General features: G+C 35.1%; 1 protein-coding gene across 4 annotated transcripts in view; it reads right to left on the bottom strand.

Moving 5' to 3' along the window:
* LOC105484614 (BMP/retinoic acid inducible neural specific 3) overlaps positions 1 to 21,298 on the bottom strand; it is a 399,147-nt gene that overhangs the window by 297,184 nt on the left and 80,665 nt on the right. The window lies entirely within an intron of this gene.

Raw genomic sequence — 21,298 nt, forward strand, 5'->3', positions numbered from 1 at the left:
TCCAAATCACTATATTATAATTACTATTATATTGTAATACATTATTTTCTCAGATTTGTTTAACATATAAGAAACAAGGTTAGATGACAGACTATTGATAAAATAATGACTCATCCTTTTAAGTCGAAGATATGGGGCAACTAAAATTAATGCTGCAGGTCTGTACTTGTGACATGGAACTGTGTTTTTGATCTGTTTTTAAGTATAAGGGAATAAAAGAAATAGATATTAGATTTTAAAAATACATATATAGTAATAATTACGTTTTATTATTTAAATGTCTAAACAAAGAAGTATATTTTAAATGTTAAATATATCATTGAAAATATTTACAGTAATTATCTGTTAGTGAGATTACATATAGATTTAACTTTGTACTGAATTCCATAGAGAGACTAATTTTGTAAGGAATCAATATTGCCTACTGAAAAAGTACACCAGCTCTGGAGTCAGATGCCTGAGGTGATCCATCAACTTCATCTTTTGAGCTTGGATGGGTAATTGGAGAGTCTCTTTACTAACTTCCCTAAGCTTGCACTTACTTTTCTGTAAAATAAAAATGTGAATAATATATAGTTCATAGAATTGCATTAAGGATTAAGTGACTACCCAAGTAAAGGGCTTACAACTCATATTGCTAGCTATTTCTTAGCTATGCCATAGGGTAAACTTTTGTTTATTATGTTTTCTTTTGTTCTCTAATTTTACTACCATAAACATTCTTTTAAAGTGAGAAAAAAATCAGGACTTATCTTTTTTATTTTAAAACTTATTTGCCAACATTTCCACCACCAAAAAATGTCACCTCTTAGCGTTAATCACTGTTATTCTGAGTAGAGGCTTCTAATCTTCATCTCTTCTGATCATTGTTACTGATGAATTGGAAAGGGCAATTATTGCATGCTTTTCTGGTTTGCATTTGGCAGACATCTAGTTCAAACCATCACTATTACATCTTATTGCTGAATCAAAATGTACAATAATTTTTAAAGGTTAAATCACCTGAAGCCAAATGATGACATTTAATAAGGATAAATGCAAATTTCTGGATATAATTGCTGGAAATCAATAATAAAAGTTAGAGGATGGAGGAAACTTGGCTTGAAAAGAGTTCATGTGCAAAAGATTTCAGGATTTTCAGTTAATCAAAGAAACTAATATGACAAGCTAGCAGAAGCTAATTTAATCCTAGGCAGCATTAATAGAGTTATAGTGTGCTCATCATGGGAACTGATAGCCGCATTGTACTCTGCTCTGTCAAAATGAATTTGGGACACCGTTTAATTTTGGATACTAACATTTCAGGAAGGCAATGAAAACTAGAGACCATCATTAGAAGGCGTAAAGTGAGGACAGGTCTGTAGCTGTATGAGAAATCTTGAAGGTAGTATGTATGTTCAGGTAAGCATGTGTTCCAGGACAACATGTTGTCCTGATTATCCTATTTTTCTGGTTGCTTTTCCTAAGTCTCATTTGTTTGCTTGATCATTTGTTTTCTAAGCATTGAAGTGTAGCAATGCTCAGTCTTAACCTCTCTTTTTCCTTTGATAGCACTAACTTTCCTGATGACCTCATCCAGTTTCATAGCTTTAAATGCCATCTTTATGACTATTACTCACAAATTTATATCTTCAGTCTAGATTTCTTCACTGAATTTTATTCTTGAATAGATAACCAAATTCTGGGTATTTCTCCTTTGAATTCTAATAAATTTTAAAATTAATAAATCTAAAATTAAACTATTGTGGTCAGAGAAATACTTTATAAAAAGCCTTCTTCCACACGTATATATGTACATTAATTAATAATTATAATATTAAGAGCAACAAATAAAAATAAGCCATTCCCAAGGTAAATTCTCCATCATAAATGTGCAAGTAGAGGCGGAGTAAACATAACTTAGCATAAATGATGAAAGAATTCCTTCTCTGAGTGAATTACTCTTAAAAATGAATGGAAGTTATGTTCCAGTTATGAAATTATAATATTTCAGGCAAAGTGAAAAGTTACTCTATGTCTGCAACATCTGTAAGAGAAAAAGCAATCGATCTGTTAATCAGTAATATTTTTGAGCTCCTACTGTGTTCCAGACACTACAAGGTACTGGGTTGAATTCTGTCAAGCCCAGTACCTATGACTGTGACCTAATATGAAAATAGAGTATTTAGAACTGTGGTCACACTGAATTAGTGTGGGTAGTAATCCAATAACAAGTATCATTATAAAAACAGGAAAATTTGGACACAGAGACACAGAGAGTGAATGTCATGTTATGACAGAGAGAAAGATTGGAGTAATATATCCATAAGCCAGAGAATTTGACAAAGATTTTTGGCAACCTTCTAAAGCTGTGAAGAGGTAGAGAAGTATCATCCTCTATGTCCTTCAGAGAGACACATAGACTACTTGTTCTGGACTTCCAGACTCCAGAAACATAAGACAATAAATTTATGCTGTTTTATGCCACCCAGTTCTTGATAATTTATTATAACATCTTTAAGAAATTAACATAACCAGGTATTCATGACAGAGTGGTAAACTGTCAGAATGGCAGTCTTTAGAGTCTAGTGGGAAAATTCATCAAAGATGTGATTATAAATAAATGAATAATCAAAATCATGCAACACTGTTATGAAGATGTAAATACAGAATGCTTGACATTATATACAAGTAGACAGGAAAGGTGTCCCTGAAGTGAGGCACTAGGCAGTTTCTCACTTATTTACTGAGCTTAATAGAGTAGTAGGCACACGAGTAGATATTTAGCAATTACTTGAATTAATGCTGAATAAAGGATTTAAAGTATGAAGTACGCATAAGGTAACTAAGATTAGAGGAACATTCTAGAGAGAGAAAAGCATTATTTACCAGGACAATTTTTATTTAACACAAAATAAAGAAAAAATATTAAACACATATAATAAAAGTGTTAGTACTAGAATATTGTATTATATTGTTTACTAGTTATAAAATGTATGAGTCACCAAAATTTGACATTTGTACATGATTTAACATCCTGTGATCTCTTTCCCTACCATCCAATCTATTCCCTCCATTCTCCCATTTCTTCTTCATAGTAGAATCCCAATTTGTATAAAATATCCAATTATATACCATGGTGGCATGTGCATCTCAAGAAAAAATGAAGAAAAATGTAATAGAACAAAAGAATCCTTTCCTACTTCCAATAATAGATTGTGATAAAACAAAATCATTGTATTCCCTTACAAATAATTGGTTTAGGTACTAAAATTTAGTCTCACTAACTTGTGATAAATAATATGTCCAGAGAACCATTATAAAGAGAAATACATTGGGCCTAATTTGGCCAGTAACATTTAAGAGAGTAACTATATTTCATGCACTGGGAAAGATATTTTCTGTCTGCTGGGTGATATTGGAAAAACAAATGATAAGCTTAAGGCACATTATTTAGCACATTTAATAATTTATTTTACTTTGAAACATTAACGAGGCCTCAATAAATGCAAATGGATGTTACTATTGGAAGAGAAACAAATCAATTGCCCATGGGTTTTAGCAACATGAAAATTCTTGCTAATCCTTGTAAGAACAGGATAAACGGTGTGGGTAGGTTGAGCTGAAACTCTGATTAGGTAGACACAAGACAAAAGCGGAAGAAGTGAAATAAAATGGACAAAAATGTATTTTGATAAGGTTTACTGTCCAAAAGTCCAGAAAAATTGGCAGTAATGGCTCAAGAGAATCCTCTGTTGTTATAGTTGTTAATTTATAGGTACAATAAATGCATTTTTGTGAACTGATGAGACTTTTCCTGCAAAGATGGAAAAACAAACCTCTCTGATAGAGACAGAGAAGAGGACAAATACTAGAGCAGTAACTCTGAGAAGGTGAGAGGGGGTGAGAACCAGTGAACAATTACAGCACATAAATCTTGAGGAAAATATCTCGAAATTGCTTCATTTTCTACTCTAAAATAATTCCACATTCATCATATAAGAAAGGAAAGAGGATGGAATGGGAGGTGTCAGAGGTTGGAGGAAACAGAGGGTGCTAGATTCTTGAATCTGGAAAGATTAAATTTCCAGATTAAAGGAGGGATGGTTGAAATTAAAAATTATGAAGCAATTATAGATACTGGTAATGACAATGTCTAAGATATGACCATGTTGTGAACGCTTAGATAGAAAAGAGGGCAACCTTCCCCTCTGGGTTATTGGAGAAGTCAACACAATGAGATGTCTGGGTATTAGAAGAATCTTCCCTATGAATACGTAAATGTCCAAGGATTATGACAGAAACAAAACGTTGCAGAAATTGGCAGCAAAGGGCAGCTAAAACCCTCGAGGAACAGGTGGAATGCATGGTAGAGGGTGGGATCTCTAATAATAATGACATTTAAATCTGAGGGAGTTTCACACAGGAGGAAGAGAAAAAAAAAGGTCACCTAGCCCACCTTCTGGCCCAGTGGTATTAGTATTAAGTTTTGGAAAGAGAAAACAACCACACTGGTGAGGGCCACAGGAGAAGCAGTGTCATGGAGGCAGAGTAGATTTCAGTGTAAGAAGCTAAAGTCAATATTCAGAGAAAGAATGAGTATAGAGAAATTATGCTGATAAGTGACCTGGAGTCTTACAGTCTTGGCGAAAAAAAGACTTGGCAGTTAGTGTCAGAATGGGAGATCAATGTTTAGCATATGAGTGACTTGGGAGTCTCGAGCTTTTTGTGTTAGTTGATACGATAATAAGAGAAAATAAATGTAATCCTTTAGAGTAATTCTGAAGTTCTCAAAGAGTATGGCTGTGGCAAAGCTGTAATTGCTGAGCAGGAGGCATGAGATTTGCAGGATTTGGGGACCCCCTCCTTCATCCCAGTTATGGAGAGAATTGGTCTGATTTGGAGCAGAAGGAGCTTCCTGATCCCTCCTTACTTCTGGTAATGGATCTGTGGGATCTGGGGGAGATTATTTTATCTGGAGCATGGACACCTTGGGACTCCCTTGTTACCCTCTTGGTCATCAGGAACTCTATGACTTCCTTCTGCTTATTTCCTACTTCTGAATGTGTGGAAATCAAGCAAGGGAGAGTATTATGGAGAATAAGCTTTTAGAATGAAGGGGATATGGGTTACTCATTTATAAAACATTACAGTGCCTCATAGTCAGTACCTGATAAAATATATGTTCAATTCCATTTGCTGTTATATAATTGCTAGTCTATACTTAATATCATTAGCATTTTAATTGGAAAGATCATTTATGTCGACAGTACTATCAACAGCAACTTGTTATCATGATAGATGCCTCGTCTTCAATTAACTATTAGAAAAGAGACAAAAATTGTATTTCCTATAGAACAAGATTTTATAATAACTCTCTTTGAAGAGATACTCGGAAAAATCAAACTGACATTTAACAAATTTGTATAGATTTCTTAGGGAATGTTAGATATAGATATGTTCTTTTCAGTCACTTTTTCTCCAGGAACAAGGGCTTCCTGAGGTCATCTAAATGTAGGAAGTGTATGAGTGATGCCTACACTGCAAATTATACTGCATCTACCGATGTTACAAAACAAGGCTTACCAGATTATTAGTGTCAGTGATAGAGACCAAAACATGCCTGTCTTCATCAATTCTTCCAGCATTAAAGATAGTTAACTTTATCACTTTGCATTCAAAACCCGAAGGGAGACAGACACTACTAATTAGTTTGCAAAAGCCATCCTTTTTGGTTCCACAGTATTTTACTGAGAAAGTTAATGTGTGCATAACCCTAATTTTTGATGCTTTACCATCATCATACAATGGTTAGCCCAGGAGACAGTATGATGTTAAAAATGGAACAAGGGTTTAGCTTGGCCTATATATATATATATATATATACACACACACACATATATATATATATTTAATTAAAAGACTCTTCTGGAGAATAGCTTCAAAAATATCTGTGTGTCTGATGATTAATACTCCCTTTAAAAATAGGTTTTAAAATTATGTTGTGATCTCAATACTCCATATCATAATATAAACATTCAACTAAAGTAACAAAATACCTTACAAATAATGTCAAACTGGACTGTTGTTGCTTTAATAATGTCAATAATATAGATAACATCATCAAAAATTTTTAGTTCTCTTATACAGACTGGGAACTGAGTTGTATATTAACAGCTTACTTCATTTAATTCTCATAACATTTCTGTGAGGTAGATAATATTATTACTCCCACTTTACTGATGAAAGAAAAAACCCTCAAACTAAGAAAAGTAAGGTAACTTGACTTGGTTACTCAGCTCTAGTATAGTGCAATTAGAACTCTCAAGCAGTCTGCATCTCTTATATGATACATTGTATTGCAGTTTAGATGGGCTGACACATGTTTAAAGGGATTTTCTAAAAAGGTCACTTTTGATCCTTTTCCAAGATAAAACTTATTTTTTAAAAAGATACTCCCAACTCGTAATAGTTCACATTCCTTTTTCACTTTCACATTTTTTAAATATTTTGTCAGTAAAGGTAAGACTGAAAAATGTAAAACCTCCATCTACAGTAGGGCCTTTGTAGTTCCATTGCCATTCTATAAACACCTGAGTACAATGTAAGGGGGAAAATATTTATTCTCAATTTGATTAATAAATAGTTTGAGGTTTAAAACAGTAATTAGCATTTTCTTTATTCTTTTATTTTTACATAGTCTTTTAAAATGCTATTAGTAAAATGAAATGCTTGTTTAAAATTTAATTAATTTAAGTTTCTTGATATGTTCACAGAGTTACTATACTTTCTTTGTAGTTATGGCCAGACTTGAATCAAATTATTGGGGTTAAAACATGTCTGAATAAAATGCTGTGAAGAGTATTTTGCCAAGGACCAAAATATACCCTTCAATATCTGAAACCTCTATAAATTATAATAGTAAGGGCATATATCTAGCACATTATTTCAATTTTGTTGTGTTTCTAATGTTTACCTGAACGTTAACTGAGGGACTCTGGCAAGTATTACATATGCATAACATGTATTGAACACACATTTATATGTATGCATATGAATGCATGCATTTAAATATATATTCATATACATAGTGTCAGCCAAGGGTTCAATAAGTGGAGCTGGGATGATTTAAAAATTTACTTAAGATCACTAGAGGAGTCGGGTATTACTATGCCAGCCCACCTTATCGATTGTTTGATAATGACCTTTTGCCTTCGGTGCAATTCTAAAAGGTATGCTAAGGTGGGACCAGGTCTAAAGGGGAAAAGAGAACTCCATGGGGAAGGAGAAACATAAATCAATAAGCTTTTCATCATACACATGAACAGAACCTGTAATATAAAGTATATACAGAATCTATTTCTGTGATACATGTAACAACGATGAATGGAAATCAGCAGATTTTTATATGCATTTATTTTTAATGAACTGATAAACATTAGAAAACTTTAGACATAACATTTCAACCTTCCATACTAATTTTTAATTGGCTAGTAAAATCATGTATTTAAAAGAGAAATTCAAAATATATTTTTGATTTATTTTCTTGTATATAGCTCTCACCTCAGACTATTAAATCTAATAGCATGCTGAAAAATCTTGAGTGCATGTATTACTCGGAAAATGGTTGCTAAAATTTGCATTTGATTATGCTAAAATGGATGTTATGGCTAGTTTTGTGCAGTCACTGCAGAATTTGAGTTTTAAAAAGTGTTTTAATGTATCCACATTCCCTAATGCTAAGCCAAGAAACTAAGAAATATGGAGAGGAAACATGGTTTGAGTATTTTATTTTAAAATTTCCCTTTGCCTTAAAACTATTTAACTTGAGAAATTACAAAATTGCAAGTATTTCATTATTTTACACTCAACTTTAATCCATAGAAAATATATAATGCCAACTAGATTGCATTTTTAATTTCTTATCAGTTAGGTATGGGAAGTATTGTAGGTAAATTGCTCATCTTAATTAGTATGGAGCTTGACTCAAAGTCCAAATTAAACCAGGAAAGCTTTACATGATTTTTTCAAAGTGTCAAGCCTTTTGCTACTGTAACAATTTATAATACTTTAAAATACTTCTCTCTTTTTTCACTTACAATTATTTAGCCTCATTATTATGAGGTATTTAATGGGTCCTTAGAACAAAATATAATTCCCTTTTTTAATAAAAATGGAATTATTAAAGATAGCACAATTAAAATGTCATTATTTCCAATAATTCTGATTTCAGCTTGTAATGGGTTTCTTGCACTGTTTTTCAAATTGCTAATTACCTGTTCTTTAGAGAATATGCATGCACATATGCCAAAGTGGAAAACCTCTAAATTTGTATTATTTCAAACGATGCTGTTTTTTCAATCAACCTATTTCAAATAGTAGTTTCATGGGTCCTAATCTTCTCTCAGATAAGATCCTTAAAATATCACATATCTCTCACTATAGAGAGAGATATTAAAATTAAAGCATAGCAAAAAATATAAGGATACAAAATTTGAAGGTAAAAAGAAACTGCATTCTGCTATCTATACGTTTTTCTAAATATATTGTGTTCATTGTTAATGCTTACCATTTCTATATACATTATAATTATTGAAATCTTTATTTTATACAAAGATTCACATTCTTACAAAATATACTTTATGGACATAACCTGAATTTTAGAATTAACTCTCTGGGGAGTACACAGTGCCTACCCGAAAAAAGATCATTTGCCCTCTGGAAAGGGAAAGACTCTTGAATGCATGTGGAATTGCACCATTTCGGAGATATTTGTATAGTGTATAGAGAATGTCATTTTTCAAGTAGAGATTTAGTAAATACACTAAGGAAGTCTTGAACATTGTACTTTTAATGCGCAAAAGTTTATAAAATCAAAGCAGATTGTGATATTTGTGCTAAGAATATATCTTGTCTATCAATGGCTTACATTCAGGCAGTTATTTATTTCTCCTTTCATTTTGCTTGTGGTTATTATTTACTCAGGCTGCCATGAGTAAAACTTAACGAGAAGTATATTTTGAATTGCTCTTCTAAACACATTATTTTACTAGGCAATAACAAAGAAGGGACGAACAGAAGATCTGACTTTATGCATAGTTTTGTCTAAATTCAATTGCTTAATGTAATGAAAACATGTATTGTCATGCATTATGCCTTGAAAATAGCAAAACTTCCATAAGTATAGCTAGGAGAAGAAAAATCTAGAATTTTAACAGGGAAAACACTTTCTATTTAACTGCATTTTGTATGCAATTCAATTATTTATTGAAATTGTTAAACGACTTCTCCAGTTTTTCTAATGTATTTCAATGAAATAAATCATTGCTTTCATCCTCAGTGCTTAGTCTTTGAATCTAGTAAATAACAAATATCTGTCAAATTAACACTTAAGAAATATTGAGAAGTATATGATTTTATAATATACAATTGAGTTATATATATGACTAAATTAAGAAACATAAATCTTTTAATTTAATTATCTCTCTAGAGTTATTGATAACTGTATTTGATTACAAAAACCTACTTCAACTTCAGTCTTTGCCTCTAAAGAAAGATGCTTCCTGCACTCTCCAAATCATTTTGTTATCAACGGTTCTCGCCTAAGTTTTATTCAGTTGTAGGAACGTCCTCTCTTGAACCCTTGAAGAATCCATGGACTCTCTTTAAGTTTTTGGTAATAAAGAAAGGAACACCATTTGTTTTCCTTATTAGCACTTTTTCAAAGCCACGGTATGTCCCTTCTAATACCTTCACAGATTCACTTTCATTACAATATAAGAAAAATTATGAAAGAAAAGAAAGAATGGAAGCAAAGAAGGAAGGGAGGAAGGGAGGAAGGGAGGAAGGGAGGAAGGGAGGGAGGAAGGAAGGAAGGGAGGAAGGGAGGAAGGAAGGAAAAGGAAAGGATTTTTGTAGTTCTGATAGTGCACCAGGTGTGATACAGGGTTCTGAATATTAATTTTGTCATCATCCTAACAAAATTTGAAGGCAGAGAATATTATTGCCATTGTAGAGATGGAAAAGCCAGGAAATAATAAATAAGTTATTTGATGTCTCACGGCTAGTAAATGGATAATGCTGGAATTGAAATCCACAGGCAACTTCACTTCTAAAGGAAGTAATGTCTTCCACCAAGTAAAAATTACCAGCTTTTAGTTCCATTTAAATTAAACTGTAATGTTGTAATAAGAAAGTTTTACAACTTACAGTACATATGTATACACAGAAAGCAAAACTCTATCATCCTCAGTAACTGTAGCCAGGGGTGTAGATCTTGGCCAATTCCTCATCTCTTCATTACATCTTGACCAGTCAGAGTAGGTTTGAATATTTCCTTCTTTGTCAGTCTTCAAAAACTAGGAATCTATTGATTACATTAAAACCACCAACTTAACAGTCATCAACTACAGAAATGCATCCAACCAGTTCTAAAGTGGCCATCAATTATATTCTAAATAAGTGGCATTCTCTTTTGCATCTTGCTTTTAAGTATATTGGAAAATAAGTTTTGAAAACATATAAAACAGAGCAGCAAACAGAGATGTATATGTATACACATACAAACACACATATATAATCCTAATTTAATGTAGAATATATATAACTAATAGATTTCTACATTAATTTATTATTAACTGATCATGTCTTCTTAAATATTCCCATCTGCTAAGCTGGATATGGGCAGGGGGTGCAAATGGGGAAGAAAAGAACAAGCAAATTGATGTACAGTCAGGTAAACATAGTCCTTTTCAGTACCTAAACATTTCTCTTTACATACATCTCCCGACTCACATTCGGGAGTATGCATAAAGCTTCACATTCTCCATTTTTAAAATGCTTCTTCAAGAAAAAGGGGATGTTTGACTTCCATAACCACTAGGAGGTGGAAGGTAGGTGATGAGCCAGAATGCAGTGGCTGTTGTGTTTGCCAATGTGGACTAAGAATCAATTGGTCCTGTGACTACTTCTGGACTCAAAATTTAGATAGATTTTGGTTTCTTCATTTGATTCTGACCTTCTGCCAGTCACCTTCTTACCCCTTTGCAGTCTCTTGCCAACTTGGCAAGTGGGGACTTCTGGCCTTTTGCATACCACTTGCAAGACATGAAGAAACAAGAAAAATACCAGTTTCATGTTCTACGATCATCAAGCCTCCATGTCACGTCAGCATTGTTCATAGGTGAATATTCTTTGATAGGCTTGCAGGCTCCCTAAGTAACCAGTGAAGTATGTCGCTATGGCTCCTGTTCTGCATTTCCCATATCTATCTCTGCATTTCTAGCTCTCTTTCTCCCAGACCTTCCTCTATATTTGGATTCATGCATTTGACTTACTTTATCCACCCACCCTTAATTATCTTTTACTCCTTGGTCTGAAAACAATGAGTTGTGTACCTTAGACTTCTTTCATGTTATGTTCTAATTCTCCCTACATTGAGAATGTCTTGAAACTCTTTAATCTAATTATATTCTAAATTTTGCATTCCGTGAATCAGAAAGTTTAAAATGTGAAATTTAGGTATTACCTGTCTCGTTGACCAAGAAACACAATTGAATATCCTTTTGGAGTTTGAATACAGGAAGTGAATTAAGGGCATATTTGATTATCCATGTGAATAGTTAAATTAAATAATTTTAATTATTAAAATTCTCCTTATAATTTATTAAGCAAATTATCTCATCAAAAATTATAAAGAATTTTAACATCTGAGTAATGATAAAAAATAATTGACATTTTTCTGAATAATACTTTTACTCTGTGAAAAAATTCCCAAATCTTTTTCCCAGAAAATATATATGTGAAACTGTCAAATTTTGTTAAAGTGATACCATAGAATGAATGTCCTGTTCAGTGAATACTTTATTTTTGGACCATATATGTACCTGGAGCATGTGTAAAAGGAAGTATTTGTTCTTTTAAGCCACAAGCTTCAGCTTTAAAAATGACATATAAAAGCACACAACCACAACCCAAAACTGATTTAATTTTACTTTGTGATTCATTATACAATTTTAGAGGGTAGCTAAACGATCATATAATTAATTCTCCACTTAAGTTAACATGAACATTAGTTCATGTTTCTTGAGTACAAAGAGGTTGTACCATTTGCTTTGAATATGAAGATTGTGAAAGATCATAAGTATATTAATAAAGGGGTAAACTGTTAGTTTTAAAACCTTCACTGATAATCCATATCTGATTAACAGGAAGCCAACTATATATCTAAATATAGTTTACACAGAATATTTGAATTCATAGGAGGGAATGATGTAAAATTCTGAATAACAAAAAAGGTAACCCAATTTTATAGGGGATTTACTTCTTACAGATGAATTTGTGTCTCATGTACTAAGTATAATGCTGAAAAAATAATGAGTATACACATTCTATAGGTCTGTATCAAGTGAATCTAGATAGTATAATTTATATCATATTATCCTTATGATTGCTAGCAAATAGGCTAAAAAAGCAAACTAGTTTTATTTCAAAGAAAATTTTCTCGGACGGGGCAGAGAAAGATGGCCAAATAGGAACAGCTCTAGTCTCCAGCTCCCAGCACAAGCCACACAGAAGACAGGTGATTTCTGCATTTTCAACTGAGGTACTGGGTTCATCTTACTAGGGAGTGCCAGACAATTGGTGCTGGTCAGCTGCTGCAGCCCGACCAGCAAGAGCTGAAGCAGGGCGAGGCATCGCCTCACCTGGAAGCGCAAGGGGGAAGGGAATCCCTTTTCCTAGCCAGGGGAACTGAGACACACAACACCTGGAAAATCGGGTAACTCCCACCCCAATACTGCGTTTTACCAAGGGTCTTAGCAAACGGGCACACCAACAGATTATATCCCACATCTGGCCGGGAGGGTCCCAGGCCCACGGAGCCTCCCTCATTGCTAGCACAGCAATCTGTGATCTAACAGCAAGGCAGCAGTGAGGCTGGGAGAGGGGTGCCCGCCATTGCTGAGGCTTAAGTAGGTAAACAAAGCCGCTGGGAAGCTCGAACTGCGTGGAGCTCACAGCAGCTCAAGAAGGCCTGCCTGTCTCTGTAGACTCCACCTCTGGGGACAGGGCACAGCTAAACAACAATAACAACAACAACAACAAAAAGCAGCTGAAACCTCTGCAGATGCAAACGACTCTGTCTGACAGCTTTGGAGAGAGCAGTGGATCTCCCAACAGGGAGGTTGAGATCTGAGAATGGACAGACTGCCTGCTCAAGTAGGTCCCTGACCCCTGAATAGCCTAACTGGAGACATCCCCTGCTAGGGGGAGACTGACACCCCACACCTCTCACGGTGGAGTACACCCCTGAGAGGAAGCTTCCAAAGCAAGAATCAGACAGGTACACTCGCTGTTGAGCAGTATTCTATCTTCTGCAGCCTCTACTGCTGACACCCAGGCAAACAGGGTCTGGAGTGGACCTCAAGCAATCTCCAACAGACCTACAGCTGAGAGTCCTGACTGTTAGGAGGAAAACTAACAAGCAGGAAGGATACCCACACCAAAACCCCATCAGTACGTCACCATCATCAAAGACCAGAGGCAGATAAACCACAAAGATGGGGAAAAAGCAGGGCAGAAAAGCTGGAAATTCAAAAAATAAGAGGGCATCTCCCCCTGCAAAGGAACGCAGCTCATCGCCAGCAATGGATCAAACCTGGATGGAGAATGACTTTGACGAGATGAGAGAAGAAGGCTTCAGTCCATCAAACTTCTCAGAGCTAAAGGAGGAATTACATACCCAGTGCAAAGAAACTAAAAATCTTGAAAAAAGAGTGGAAGAATTGATAACTAGAATAATTAACGCAGAGAAGGCCATAAAAGAACTCAAAGAGGTGAAAACCATGACATGAGAAATACGTGACAAATGCACAAGCTTCAGTAACCGACTCGATCAACTGGAAGAAAGAGTATCAGCAATTGAGGATCAAATGAATGAAATGAAGTGAGAAGAGAAATCTAAAGAAAAAAGAAGAAAAAGAAATGAACAAAGACTGCAAGAAGTATGGGATTATGTAAAAAGACCAAATCTACGTCTGATTGGGGTGCCTGAAAGTGAGGGGGAAAATGGAACCAAGTTGGAAAACACTCTTCAGGATATCATCCAGAAGAACTTCCCCAACCTAGTAGGGCAGGTCAACATTCAAATTCAGGAAATACAGAGAATGCCACAAACATACTCCTCGAGAAGAGCAACTCCAAGACACATAACTGCCAGATTCACCAAAGTTGAAATGAAGGAGAAAATCTTAAGGGCAGCCAGAGAGAAAGGTCGGGTTACCCACAAAGGGAAGCCCATCCGACTAACAGCAGATCTCTCGGCAGAAACTCTACAAGCCAGAAGAGAGTGGGGGCTAATATTCAACATTCTTAAAGAAAAGAATTTTAAACCCAGAATTTCACATCCAGCCAAACTAAGTTTCATCAGTGAAGGAGAAATAAAATCCTTTACAGATAAGCAAATGCTTAGAGACTTTGTCACCACCAGGCCTGCCTTACAAGAGACCCTGAAGGAAGCACTAAACATGGAAAGGAAAAACCGGTACCAACCATTGCAAAAACATGCCAAAATGTAAAGACCATTGAGGCTAGGAAGAAACTGCATCAACTAACGAGTAAAATAACCAGTTAATATCATAATGGCAGGATCAAGTTCACACATAATAATATTAACCTTAAATGTAAATGGACTAAATGCTCCAATTAAAAGACACAAACTGGCAAACTGGATAAAGAGTCAAGACCCATCAGTTTGCTGTATTCAGGAGACCCATCTCATATGCAGAGACATACATAGGCTCAAAATAAAGGGATGGAGGAAGATATACCAAGCAAATGGAGAACAAAAAAAAGCAGGGGTTGCAATCCTAGTCTCTGATAAAACACACTTTAAACCATCAAAGATCAAAAGAGACAAAGAAGGCCATTACTTAATGGTAAAGGGATCAATTCAACAGGAAGAGCTAAGTATCCTAAATACATATGCACCCAATACAGGAGCACCTAGATTCATAAAGCAAGTCCTTAGAGACTTACAAAGAGACTTAGACTCCCATACAATAATAATGGGAGATTTCAACACCCCACTGTCAACATTAGACAGATCAACGAGACAGAAAGTTAACAAGGATATCCAGGAATTGAACTCATCTCTGCAGCAAGCAGACCTAATAGACATCTACAGAACTCTCCACCCCAAATCAACAGAATATACATTCTTCTCAGCACCACATCACACTTATCCCAAAATTGACCACATAGTTGGAAGTAAAGCACTCCTCAGCAAATGTACAAGAACAGTAATTATAACAAACTGTCTCTCAGACCACAGTGAAATCAAACTAGAACTCAGGACTAAGAAACTTAATCAAAACCGCTCAACTACATGGAAACTGAATAACCTGCTCCTGAATGACTACTGGGTACATAACGAAATGAAGGCAGAAATAAAGATGTTCTTTGAAACCAATGAGAACAAAGATACAACATACCAGAATCTCTGGGACACATTTAAAGCAGTGTGTAGAGGGAAATTTATAGCACTAAATGCCCACAAGAGAAAGCTGGAAAGATCTAAAATTGACACTCTAACATCAAAATTAAAAGAACTAGAGAAGCAAGAGCAAACACATTTGAAAGCTAGCAGAAGGCAAGAAATAACTAAGATCAGAGCAGAATTGAAGGAGATAGAGACACAAAAAACCCTCCAAAAAAATCAATGAATCCAGGAGTTGGTTTTTTGAAAAGATCAACAAAATTCATAGATCGCTAGCAAGACTAATAAAGAAGAAAAGAGAGAAGAATCAAAGAGACGCAATAAAAAATGATAAAGGGGATATCACCACCGACCCCACAGAAATACAAACTACCATCAGAGAATACTATAAACACCTCTACGCAAATAAACTAGAAAATCTAGAAGAAATGGATAATTTCCTGGACACTTACACTCTCCCAAGACTAAACCAGGAAGAAGCTGAATCCCTGAATAGACCAATAGCAGACTCTGAAATTGAAGCAATAATTAATAGCCTACCAACCAAAAAAAGTCCAAGACCACATGGATTCACAGCTGAATTCTGCCAGAGGTACAAGGAGGAGCTGGTACCATTCCTTCTGAAACTATTCCAATCAATAGAAAAAGAGGGAATCCTTAGTAACTCATTTTATGAGGCCAACATCATCCTGATACCAAAGCCTGGCAGAGACACAACAAAAAAAGAGAATTTTAGACCAATATCCCTGATGAACATCGATGCAAAAATCCACAATAAAATACTGGCAAACCAAATCCAGCAGCACATCAAAAAGCTTATCCACCATGATCAAGTGGGCTTCATCCCTGGGATGCAAGGCTGGTTCAACATACGCAAATCAATAAACGTAATCCAACATATAAACAGAACCAAAGGCAAAAACCACATGATTATCTCAATAGATGCAGAAAAGGCCTTTGAAAAATTCAACAGCCCTTCATGCTAAGAACACTCAATAAATTCGATATTGATGGAACGTATCTCAAAATAATAAGAGCTATTTATGACAAACCCACAGCCAGTATCATACTGAATGGGCAAAAACTGGAAAAATTCCCTTTGAAAACTGGCACAAGACAGGGATGTCCTCTCTCTCTACTCCTATTCAACATAGTGTTGGAAGTTCTGGCTAGGGCAATCAGGCAAGAGAAAGAAATCAAGGGTATTCAGTTAGGAAAAGAAGAAGTCAAATTGTCTCTGTTTACAGATGACATGATTGTATATTTAGAAAACCCCATTGTCTCAGCCCAAAATCTCCTTAAGCTGATAAGCAACTTCAGCAAAGTCTCAGGATACAAAATTAATGTGCAAAAATCACAAGCATTCTTATACACCAGTAACAGAAAAACAGAGAGCCAAATCATGAATGAACTTCCATTCACAATTGCTTCAAAGAGAATCAAATACCTAGGAATCCAACTTACAAGGGATGTAAAGGACCTCTTCAAGGAGAACTACAAACCACTGCTCAGTGAAATCAAAGAGGACACAAACAAATGGAAGAACATACCATGCTCATGGATAGGAAGAATCAATATCGTGAAAATGGCCATACTGCCCAAGGTAATTTATAGATTCAATGCCATCCCCATCAAGCTACCAATGAGTTTCTTCACCGAATTGGAAAAAACTGCTTTAAAGTTCATATGGAACCAAAAAAGAGCCCGCATTGCCAAGACAATCCTAAGTCAAAAGAACAAAGCTGGCGGCATCACGCTACCTGACTTCAAACTATACTACAAGGCTATAGTAACCAAAACAGCATGGTACTGGTACCAAAACAGAGATATAGATCAATGGAACAGAACAGAGTCCTCAGAAATAATACCACACATCTACAGCCATCTGATCTTTGACAAACCTGAGAGAAACAAGAAATGGGGAAAGGATTCCCTATTTAATAAATGGTGCTGGGAAAATTGGCTAGCCATAGGTAGAAAGCTGAAACTGGATCTTTTCCTTACTCCTTATACGAAAATTAATTCAAGATGGATTAGAGACTTAAATGTTAGACCTAAAACCGTAAAAACCCTAGAAGAAAACCTAGGTGATACCATTCAGGACATAGGCATGGGCAAGGACTTCATGTCTAAAACACCAAAAGCAAGGCAACAAAAGCCAAAATTGACAAATGGGATCTAATTAAACTAAAGAGGTTCTGCACAGCAAAAGAAACTACCATCAGAGGGAACAGGCAACCTACAAAATGGGAGAAAATTTTTGCAATCTACCCATCTGACAAAGGGCTAATATCCAGAACCTACAAAGAACTCAAACAAATTTACAAGAAAAAAACAAACAACCCCATCAAAAAGTGGGCAGAGGATATGAACAGACATTTCTCAAAAGAAGACATTCATACAGCCAACAGACACATGAAAAAATGCTCATCATCACTGGCCATCAGAGAAATGCAAATCAAAACCACAATGAGATACCATCTCACACCAGTTAGAATGGCAATCATTAAAAAGTCAGGAAACAACAGGTGCTGGAGAGGAGTGGAGAAATAGGAACACTTTTACACTGTTGGTGGGATTGTAAACTAGTTGAACCATTATGGAAAACAATATGGCGATTCCTCAAGGATCTAGAACTAGAAGTACCATATGACCTAGCCATCCCATTACTGGGGATATACGCAAAGGATTATAAATCATGCTGCTATAAAGACACATGCACACGTATGTTTATTGTGGAACTATTCACAATAGCAAAGACTTGGAATCAACCCAAATGTCCATCAGTGACAGACTGGATTAAGAAAATGTGGCACATATACACCATGGAATACTATGCAGCCATAAAAAACGATGAGTTTGTGTCCTTTGTAGGGACATGGATGCAGCTGGAAACCATCATTCTCAGGAAACTATCGCAAGAACAGAAAACCAAACACCGCATGTTCTCACTCATAGGTGGGAACTGAACAATGAGATCACTTGGACTCGGGAAGGGGAGCATCACACACCGGGGCCTATCATGGGGAGGGGGGAGCGGGGAGGGATTGCATTGGGAGTTATACCTGATGTAAATGACGAGTTGATGGGTGCTGACGAGTTGATGGGTGCAGCACAGCAACATGGCACAAGTATACATATGTAACAAACCTGCACGTTATGCACATGTACTCTAGAACTTAAAGTATAATAATAATAATAATAATAAATAAATAAATAAATAAATAAAATTTAAAAAATAATTTTAAAAAATGAAAATTTCCTCTAAAAATCTCCTGACACATAGTATAAAAATATAACATAGCTCACATTTACTGGGCATCTATGATATGCTAAGCACAGTGTTTTATGTTTATATTTTATTTTAATTTTGTAATTCATAAGAGGTAGATGTTATTAATATTGTAATAGCAAATGAGGAAATTGGGATAATCAAATAAATGGAATGTTGTTCCCTCTTCCTTGATGTGCCTCTGCTGCTAAATCTTCCACCCTTTTTACTTAGTTAAAAATTTACTTCTCCTTTAAAACTATTTTAAGAAGGTTTTTTGATCCATCTCTGCCCAGTACCTCTTCTCTGATACCTGTCTTCCATTACGACTTTATTAAAAAGTGGTCATATGTCCATCATTGGTCAGGTTGCTTGGTTAATATTTGTTTTTATGTGTTCGCTCCAGAGATTATGATTCCTTTCTGCACAGAAATTGGTATGAATTTACCTCATTGATGTATCTTGTTCTTAACAGACAGAACACTTTATAAATGAACGTAAAAAAATATAAACTAAATTCTGTAACATGCTTAATACATGCTAGGTATAGGTGAATAGAAATGTCACTTGATGTTTTTAATTAAAAACACACCCTCTCATGAAAAGCAAATATCTACCTCCCCCAAACAAATAATAAACAAAACACCACTAGTACACTTTGAAAAGAAATAAAATGTTTTCAAAAACTTCTAATAGGTTTCCTTAGTTACTAAAGTAGCTGCCTAAAAATAGAAAATCTACCCAGGGGAGCTAATTTGTGATCCTTTGTGCCCTTTCATCAAGTTACAATGACTTCAAACTAAAAATGAAAGTGACACTTCTCGGGCATGAAATTGAAGTATATCTTTACAAAGTACATAAATAGTTCTCATTTAGAATTTCCCAGGGTTTTTTAATAGCTAAAAATTTTGAATGTGTATGTAGTACTCTCCTGTTCATAGCCAGTCTCTTGGTAAATGCAGGTACACGTGAAGCTGGAAGAGATTTATATTACACAGTATTTCCTTGTGTTGAGCACAAGGAATGTGTTGAAACTAGCATAGGGACTGTCTTTTACCTAAATATAAGATTTTAAAAGTCTCTCTTGTTATGGTCTCCTTATTCTGGTCTGTTTACCTAATCTGAAATTTAGTCTATTAGAATTTCTGAGATAAGACACACAAGCCACAATTAGGATCATTCAGTTTTAGAGCTGTAAAGCATGTCTAGGGCATCTAAATTTAGCTCCAGTCTATTTAAGTGGAGATCTTAAATTTATGCGACTAATAACATTAGTTTGATCACTTTCAACTCATTGCTCCTTAAACCATCACACTCTTTCTTTTTATACTTTTTCAATAATTCATTATTTAAGACAATAAGCATTTGCTGACTACCCATCACAATGACATTCTATATCAAGAAAGGTTGATATGGAAGATACAACTAAATGAAGATATCTCAAAACCATGTGAAGATGTGACTGAAAACACTTGACGTGACATAGAAATGAGAGCTGAAATGAACATTTTGCACATCTGAATTTATAACAAACCTCAAACTGGAGGTCTGTCATACATTGGAGATTCCTATAATTTGGGATCAGGAAGGGATTAAGATTAACAGACAGAATTGTAAACGATAACTTATGAGTTGAATTAGGAATAGATAAGTCACAAAACAATATTGAAATAGTAAAAGACAATCTCAAAGTATTTTAGGTTTTCAAAAATTGTTGAGTTAGGCAAAATAAATTCTACTGATTAATGTAGCAAAGAAAAAAATTACTGGGTGCTGTGTATTACACAAAATAGTTATGATGCACAGGGAATGTTTAATTCTAGGAAAATTCTAGTTATTTCAAAAAACTACCCAATGCTTTTAGTCAGAGTGAGGTTTTAATCACTTACATGTGATTGGTTACATCTGTTTTCTTCCATGATTTTATAGATTTGTTTGTATGTAATCTCAGCTAATATTTGAAAGTGGATTTGTCGCCTATAAGCACCATTCTTCTCATACCTCCATCATAACAAAACACTAAGTTTGTTCATTTGTCTACTCTATCCAGGGAACCTTAAAGCATTTAGAAAATGTTGATCTTATCCAGTTTCATAAGTAAAGACTGACTAGTATAAACCAGTTAAAGTAATCTTAATTCCCTTGTGTGACATTGACTCAGAAACACTGGTTTTAGATAAACATACAGTACAATTCCCTAACAACCATTATTTGTTGAGATTTAAGTGTAAGACCTATTTTGATCTAATCAGACCTAAGAAAACACCTCATATTTCAGCTATAGAAAGAGGTTTTTTCTCTCTTTTACTGAATATAAACAATGAAACTTTTTGCCTGCTTGCAGGCATATTGTGGCCTTGAAGGAAGCCTAGCTGAGGAGAAATACCATATATGCCTGGTGTAGCACAGAGAGGTGGCTCACTCCTGTAATCCCAGTACTTTGCGGGGGCCGAGGCAGGCAAATCACTTGAGGTCAGTAGTTTGAGACCAGGCTGGCCAACATTGTGAAACCCCGTCTTTACTAAAAATACGAAAATTAACTGGGCATCATG

This window comes from Macaca nemestrina, chromosome 1 (assembly GCF_043159975.1).
Source record: "Macaca nemestrina isolate mMacNem1 chromosome 1, mMacNem.hap1, whole genome shotgun sequence".
Taxonomy (NCBI): domain Eukaryota; kingdom Metazoa; phylum Chordata; class Mammalia; order Primates; family Cercopithecidae; genus Macaca; species Macaca nemestrina.